Source organism: Cynara cardunculus, assembly GCF_001531365.2.
Source record: "Cynara cardunculus var. scolymus isolate 2C chromosome LG 5, CcrdV1, whole genome shotgun sequence".
NCBI lineage: Eukaryota > Viridiplantae > Streptophyta > Magnoliopsida > Asterales > Asteraceae > Cynara > Cynara cardunculus.
Window position 1 is genome coordinate 25752909 of NC_037532.1, and position 8598 is coordinate 25761506.

Sequence of the window (8598 nt, forward strand, 5' to 3'; positions counted from 1 at the left end):
TTTGGTCATTTCCTTTATCGATACTCCATATTTTGTAAAACAATTTTTTTCTAAGTTATGTACATTGTTATGTATTTATATCTAATTTTAAGTTGGAAAGTTTGTTATGCATTTTGAATTATGGCACTTTAGCCCATGGACAAACATGGCCCGTTTATAGGGTGAGTATAGACAAGGTTTCGAGTCCATAAAAAGGGTTCGGATTCGTCATATTAGGCCCGTTGGGAAAGAAAATATGTTAGGTCCAACCCAAGCCGCAAATTATCAACTCTATTGTATACCTGCACCAATTTTCATTGTTAACCAAAGGACAAAGGAGAGTGTGCCATGTGTCACAAATATTCATGTGTTATTCATCAGGGATCAAGAATGATGTATCATTATCATGTATAGTTCACGGTTGATGTTCATTATTCATGATGAATGTGGACAAGTGAGAACACGTGTAGTGCTCTCCTTTGCCTCCCGATTCACAATGAAAAAATGTTTGCAATTGAATTTTTCTCTATGTATACAAGGGCTTAATCAAATAAGAACTCTAAAACTTGTAAGATCCAACGGAAACCATTCATTTAAGATAATTAAGTTATTTATAAAATAAATATATAAAAGGGTGATTTAGTAAAAAAAAATATAACTCATAAACGTATAAGGGGCTGTTTGGCGGTTGATGAATGGTTTGATGCAGAATGGTTAAGTGGTCAGAATGGTTAAGAKGACCAGAATGGTTAAGTGCTGAATGACATAATGTTGTTTGGTAACTATTCTCTGAATGACAACAAATTACCATTTTAACCCTCTCAATAAAAAGCATAACCCCATATTATGAAATACTACAGCAGGAATATCATTCTGTTGGTTTCCTTTTTCTTATCAAAAAATGTCGAAAATCAATAACCATGTCCAGATAACTACAGCGAAAATAATCTGTTGTTTCCTTTTTCTTGGGGTATACCTGAAGCAGTAGGGGCGGAATAATACCATCCAGATAACTACAGTGAAAATCAGTAATCTCATTCAGATAACTATAGAAGCAGTAGGGGCGGAAATACTTGAAGCTTGCGAGGAAAAGAATGGAGGCGACCGAAGACTTGCTGGAAGAAGGCGACCGGAGACCTGGAAGAAGGGGACCGGAGACCTACTAGAAGAACACGACGTGAGATGGCGACCGGAGACGGCAACCGTGTGACCTGCTGGAAGAAGAAGACCGACGATCGTGTGTGCGGGGAGCATTTTGACCGACGATCGTGTGTGGGGGGAGCATTTTGACCGGCGATCCTGTGTGGAAGGAGCGATTTGAAGATCGACGATCGTGTGAAGGAACGCTGGTGTAGAGAGTAGAGAGGGCAAACTTGGAAAAATAGAAATTTAAATGGTTTAGTGAAGCCCTGGATGCAAAATGGTTAAGAGGGTAATGTAACCATTAAGAGCCATTTTTTTTTGCCAAACAACCCTTACCTCTTACCGATTAAAAGGTTGGCTCTTAATGTCACCATTAAGAGCCAAACAAACAGCCCCTAAATTAATTTTATTATCCCCATAAATAGAAAATCTATAACACCCACATACCTCACCTTCCTTTATCCTTTTCTCTAAACCCTCATATGAAACCTAATAACTAGCACCACCCATATCATGAACCCTAACATGTCTCTCACTTTCCCTTCCCTATCCTAAAAAACAACCTCTACCACATAAGGCTACGACATATTCGGCTCGTGAGAACGACCGTGTTGTTTCATTCCCTGACCCCCTTCACCATTGAGAACCATTTGCCACCCGCTAAAGGTACAAAATGTGAGATGAATAAACATCGCTCATATCTCAAGGATATACCACAATCCATATCTCGTTGGACACCTCGACTATGCACCAAAACCCAGATTTTGAAGAAACCAAGACTCGTCTAATCCATAAAGAGGCATAAATATATAGGTTTTTGGTTCTAATTTCACCGAAGATACATAGTGGGTATTAAATTTTGATTATTGATTTTATTCACAATGTATATCCAAGTCCTTACACAAATTTTTTAGTGATCTATAGTTTATTTCGTCTTATGTTTTTGGTGTTGTTGTGTCATATTGCGTTTAGAAGGTGATCATAATGTGTAATAAAAATTGGTGGTTATGATGTTTAATTGAAATAATATATTTGATAGTGATTCACATCATGATACTATAGATTTTTGGTTCTAGGTTCACCAGAAGAGATGCTTGACTGGTGTTCAAATTACTAATTTTTTTCGCAGTATGTATCTAAGTCATTACACAATGTTTTAGGGTATGTAGCTTATTTTGTTTTTTTGTTCTTGGTGGTTTTGTGTTCACAAAGTGATCACTACATGTAATAAAAACATGTGATCATAATGTTTAATTAAAACAATATATTTGATAGTAGTTAACAGTGTGATTTTATTCACAAATGTTGCTGTGGAGAGGTTGGGGAGAGGAAAGATGAGAAAAACTGAAAAACACCCATAAAGTCCCTATGGACATTTTTTCCAAAATTATAAAATCATTAATTTAATCATTGATTTAACTTAGTTTATGATTAAGATTGGATCTCAAGAATCTCACAAAATACTCAGTTCTCCCTTGAATGACCCATATATATATATATATATATATATACATACATACACATACATATATATATATATATGTGTGTACTATCTTAATATTCATTTACATCAAAGTCTTAATTACAACACAACAAACATATAATACTACTTTTTGAAGCATAAAAACTGCTCTCTTAATTACCAATTATGATACATTACGTACAAGTCATTGATGCAAGCTTTTTGAACTCTCCACCAACAAATATGGTCAACACCAATGTTTCTTTCTTTCAAAAAAAAGACTTTCCTTCCTTTTTCATCTTTTTTGAAAAAAACATTTCCCTTTCGTGATATGATGCATTAGGCAGAAGTCATTGATGCATGAAGTACAACCTTTTTATGCATAAATTTTAAAAATCTCATAATTACAAACTATTATGCACAATAAGATATGCTTAAGACATACCATTTATTTGGTCAAAGTTTCAGAGCCATATTTACATAGAAAAATATATACTTGGTCTTCCCAAACTTTTCTGATTTCTGTTTTGAACCCAAATTCAAATTCTAAGTAGTTCTTTTGAACCAAAATTCAAATCCAAAACAACAATATCAAAAGGCTTTTCTAGATCCCCCTATGCCCAAACCCTAGACCCAACCTTATCGTCCCATTAGATTTTCGACCATCTTCTTACCTCGATCCATTGGCAACCACGAAGGCACGAACCACCGACGATTTGGAGTTTGATTTCATAAATGGAGTTCCATTTCTGATTTTCTTTTCAACAAAAGCTTTGGAGTTGAGTGCGATTTGATCGTGCTAAACAACAACAAATTTGATTTCTTCTTTTGTTGTTCACTTGTTCCTTTTTTTGTCATTCATAGAGTCTCGTACCTAAAAACTTTTCTGCAACATGCAACAATTTCGGCCTTCGAAGTACGATTTTCTTCCAACTTTGGCCTTTGGAGCTTGATTTTAGAAGGTTCCTTCTTTGGCCTTTGAATGGGTTCTTGTAGTTTTGTTCTTCAAGCTTTTGCCTTTGAATGAGTCTACTATTTGTGGTTTCTGTGTTCATTAGTCAAAACCAACATTCGTTGGTTAGTTTGTTTCATTTCAAATTTCAATCTTGGGTAAAAGTAAACTAGAAAATAAGTTTGCTTCAACTTGCCAAAATAACAACATTTTGACATGTTTAAAAACTTCTGATAACATAGGTGATATTTTCTCTAGGATGTTCTATATATATATATATATATATATATATAGAGAGAGAGAGAGAGAGAGATGGATGTTATTCTACATCCTTTGCCATTCCTACACCCTATACAACCCTCATCTCAACCATTCAATTTTTAATCAATTAATTGTTTCCTAATATAAAATATTAATTATAATTAATAAACTTTATTCATATTCCATAAATATTCAAATCATAATAAATGAATTACAATCATTTCTATAAATATCTCAATTAATTGGGTTGCAAAGGTTGTACAAATGCACAAGGTTGTAAAAGAAATATATCATATATATATATATGTATCTATCTATATGTGTATCGAGTTTACGCCACATAAGTAGATGGTCACAAGGAATCTGAAAATATACAACCATGGTCAGATTATAAGATCCCATCCAAATGAACAGCTATGCAAGTATATGTGGTGCTTGAATACGAATAAGTATGTTTATTGTCTTTCCTTTATTTTATGACCGTAGCATATTTGCTGGTGGTTGGCCGTCTGGAAATTGGCAACTTTTGTATCCTTCTATATTAAACAACACCAATTTGTTGCTGGTAAGTTTCTTTCTTCAGAAGCATGTTGTCCTTTGAAAATGAGTGCATCACATGGTACAACAAAGTAATCAAATATTGACACAAATTTTAATTGGTTGTACCATAATGTATGAATACTTGAGGTCTTAAAGCACTTTTTTCTGTCAATTTTACAGTTACAGAGTGGTATGATGGTTTGCATGTGTCTCCGACAATTGCTGGTAGCCGGCCTGGAAGTTTGATTGCAAGGGCTTGGGCAACCATGCTTTCATTAGGGCGAGAAGGTAGCATAATTGAACTTTGAGCTTATAATTCATGGTCTATTTCTGTCACATTTTGATATAGCAAAACGATAATGTTTTTTTGGTTTTTTGAAGGTTACCTCGAGCATACAAGAGAGATAATGGAGCATCAAAGAGGCTACAAAAAGGGTATTTTGTGAAGTCCTAATATGCTCTCTTTTAACCAAAATCACCAGTGCTTTGGTATATTAAATCTTATCTTTTTTTACTCCATCCATCCCATGAAAATTGCAACATGTTTCTTTTTGACAAACTTTTAACGTAGAATTACCTGTTTACTCATTGTCAATACTACATACACCTTATTAGGGCTATTATTATCTTTTGTTTTGTTGTGTGATTATTGGAGTATATATAAGATACTAGGATGAGATATGCACTTGATTGTTGCAATGTTGTGCAAAGTAAAAGAGATCCTAAAGTTGTTTATCATTGGAAGGCTAGATATGACGATTGTCTTTTGGCTCAAACGTGATTGGCATATTTGAAGTGAACGACATACTGTCCTCTAAAGGCTGACATTTAAATATGTTGCAGAGACCCAACAGGTAAACTATTGACATGCTTGTTGGATATATATGGATCCTTAAATTGATCTACTTGTGTGTTTGTATGTGTATATATATGCTTATTTTTGTTGCGTGAAATGGTAATTTAGAAATGACATGTTGAAACCATTTTTTCAGCATTCATATATGTGTGACCCTTCAACATCTACTTATTGTTGACAAATTCCTAAAAGATGTAAAGGATTTTGTGGAAACTGTAAGTTATTCCTAGAAAATTTCCCATTTGCTTTTGCTCGTACTTAGCAGCAAACTGGTGTTGGTTTTGGTTGTTTAGGTGAAAGAAAATCCTGGGCTAGTAAGCGGAGGATTTGCATCGATATATGGTGCAGCTGGGAAGATCCCAGATAGAGGAATGGTGAACAAATTACTGGTAGACTTTGTGATAAATGGATCTTGGTTATCACCTGAGGTAAATAATATATGATTATTTGTTATGTGTTTACCTGACGGTATGATAAATTTATACATTTGATCATGTGGGTATGCGAACTATATGCACAATGTGAAATATATTTATATCTATGTATGCATATATATATATATATATTTGTGTGTGTGTGGTAAGTTAAAATGAATGCATGAGTATATGTGTTTATGTATGCATGCATGGGGGGGGTGGCTTAGCCGCCATACCTCTTTTGCAAAGGGGTATAAATAGGAGTTGATAACCTCCATATCTTTCTTCTTACCACTTTTGCTATCTGTTTGAGCGATTTAAAGAGAGAGGAGGTTGACCAGATTTCTTTTTGGAGCAAGTAGATTCAAATTGGTTTCAAAAGATTTTAAGGTGAGTAGTTAAATGCTTTTCAAAATACTTAAAAGTCTAGGTTTAAATTGAGTTTGATATGGTTATTAGTCAAAAAGTATTGAATGAATGTGTTGTCCGGATAATTATAAACCGGCCAAGAGTCAGACGATTTAGCCATAAATTGGGCAAGGGTTGGGCTATTTAAGCCCTAAACCGGATAAGGCATGAGCGATTTATAAATAAACCGCTTGGTGAGTGTTGTCCGGATTAGACTTAAACTGGTTAAGAGTCAAGCGATTTAGTCTTAAACCGGACAAGTGTTGAACGATTTATAAATATTTGAGTTTATGTTAAATATTTTGAACGGAGAAATATGAATACGACCATGTGTTGACCGGATTATTTTAAATCGGACATGCCTTGGGCGATGTGTTGTCCGGATTTGTTATCCGGACAAAAGTGTTGAAATTCTTTTACAATGTTAAATCGGACAATATGATTAATGTTGTTCGGATTTGTAATCCGGCCAGAGTTTTGTCCGGATTAAGTATTGACTTGCAACTTGGTTAAGAAATGAGAATTTTTGATAAAATAAATTTAAAACTGATAAAAATTCCATTAACTGCGGTCTCTTCTATATGGAATTATTTGTGAAATATTTTGATGAGGAAATAAGGGTGACATATCAAGGAGAGGTGTGCCATGGGATAAGGGTGGCATATCAAGGAGAGGTATACCATGGGATAAGGGTGGCATATCAAGGAGAGATGTACATCTGGATATAAGGGTGGCATTTGTATATGTGTGTTATATAATATAACTTCTACTATTATATCTCTTAAGATTACCATGATCTGAAATCTTTATTTCTTTGTGATTTAAAGATTTATGATCAGAGTTCTTATTAGAAATCATAATTTGAATGTTATTAATAAGAAGATAACAGGTTTGGCCTGAAGATTTGCATAAACCTTTTTTAAGTGGAAAAAGGTTTAAAAGTGGCATTATGTTATTTGGTTAGTATATACCTGTCTGGATTCATATGTATTATTTACAAGCAAAGGTTTGGCCTGAAAGATGAAAGGTATTAATATTGTGTTYTCACTTGTTCATATATTAGTTATATATATATATATATATATATATATGAAAAGTTGTTTTATTTAAAAGTTTTGGTGGTTATCACCCTGCAATGACATAAATAGGGTAACTCACTAGACCTTTCGGTCTGACCCTCGTTTTGTGATTTTAAATATGTATTGCAGGTGGTGCTGATGGTAAGGGAAAGGGAAAAATGTAAAATTTCCCTATATGTATATCTACGTGAAGATTTTGCTATGTTATGTATAGTTTTGTTAGCCGAATATGAAACAGTACAAGATTTGTATTTTGAAAATTTGGACCATGTATTATGTACTGGTAATTCTTGTACTAAGGGACCTATGTGGTGTATAAATATGTAATTCTATGTATGAAGTATATGTTACATGCAACATGTGGAATGGGGTGTTATAGACTTCATGGATAATGCTTGTTGATGATGCGATTATTTTTGTTGTGTGGCATCATTCTTTGTCAAAGGAAATTGTGTTATATACCATAAGATCAATGTGTAAAAATGTTTGAAAAAGAATCATCTTTATCTGATGGTCCATGTTTTGCCTATGGGATGATGAAGAATACTCAAACTTATTTTTAATAATTTTAATTAGTTTATTGAGTATTGTACGATAAACATTCTAATATCATATAATTATCTTAGGTAATTTCAACCGCCTGACACGAATGAGAGATAAACACGAAATCAGAGTTTTTCTTTTCCAAATCCACTTGTACATGTCGAATCCTTCCTTTAGTAATGCCATAGTTTGACGAATTAGCGATATCAAGTCTATCTCTCTCTCTCTCTCTAATATAGATGTATATTGTATAAGTTATGCTCTTGTCTATGCCTTTCACTTTGATTCTACACATTTATGTGCAGGCAAGTTACATCGTCAATGGCATGTGCGTTTCAAAGCTCTGTTGATGTGCAAAAGTTTTGCTAAAATATATCGTTTATGATTTTGATCTTATATGGACGATGTAGCCCAAGTTGGTTGCTAATCATGTGTTATAAGTGTGGATATCTTCTTGAGGCAACTCCTGTGTGCGATTTAAATTCTTATATATTAGACTGGCTAGATGATCCTTTCTATATCACAGTCACTAGCATTCTGTACACAATGAAGCATGAGACTATTTAATGTTCATTTTCCGTAATGGCATTCAATTTATTTAAAGCAGTGCACCTTCAATGCTTGTATTATTTTGGATATTTTGCTTTAGAAAGGATCAATGAGAAGATTTATTGTTGAAGAGGGTTGTGTTGTCACTGAATCTTATTCATTGCAACCATATTTACAATAGCAAAAGAATTTGTTTATATACACATTCCATATAAGATATTTGTTTTTTATGAATAATTGTAGAAGCTACCAACACCAACATTTTGGATGGATGTATATTTGAATATAAATTAGGTACAAAGGTAGTACGTTTTGTTACATTTTGAAGGAATTTGATATCTCAAAATTGAATAAATCTTAATGAGTTTTTTACATCCCGCCGCATTGCACGGGTAGACAACTAGTATATA

At 33.7% G+C, this 8598-nt stretch overlaps 1 pseudogene; it reads left to right on the top strand.

Moving 5' to 3' along the window:
* The first annotated feature begins 1073 nt into the window (after nt 1-1073).
* LOC112512930 lies at nt 1074-7989 on the top strand (annotated as a pseudogene).
* Nucleotides 7990-8598: the final 609 nt, after the last annotated feature.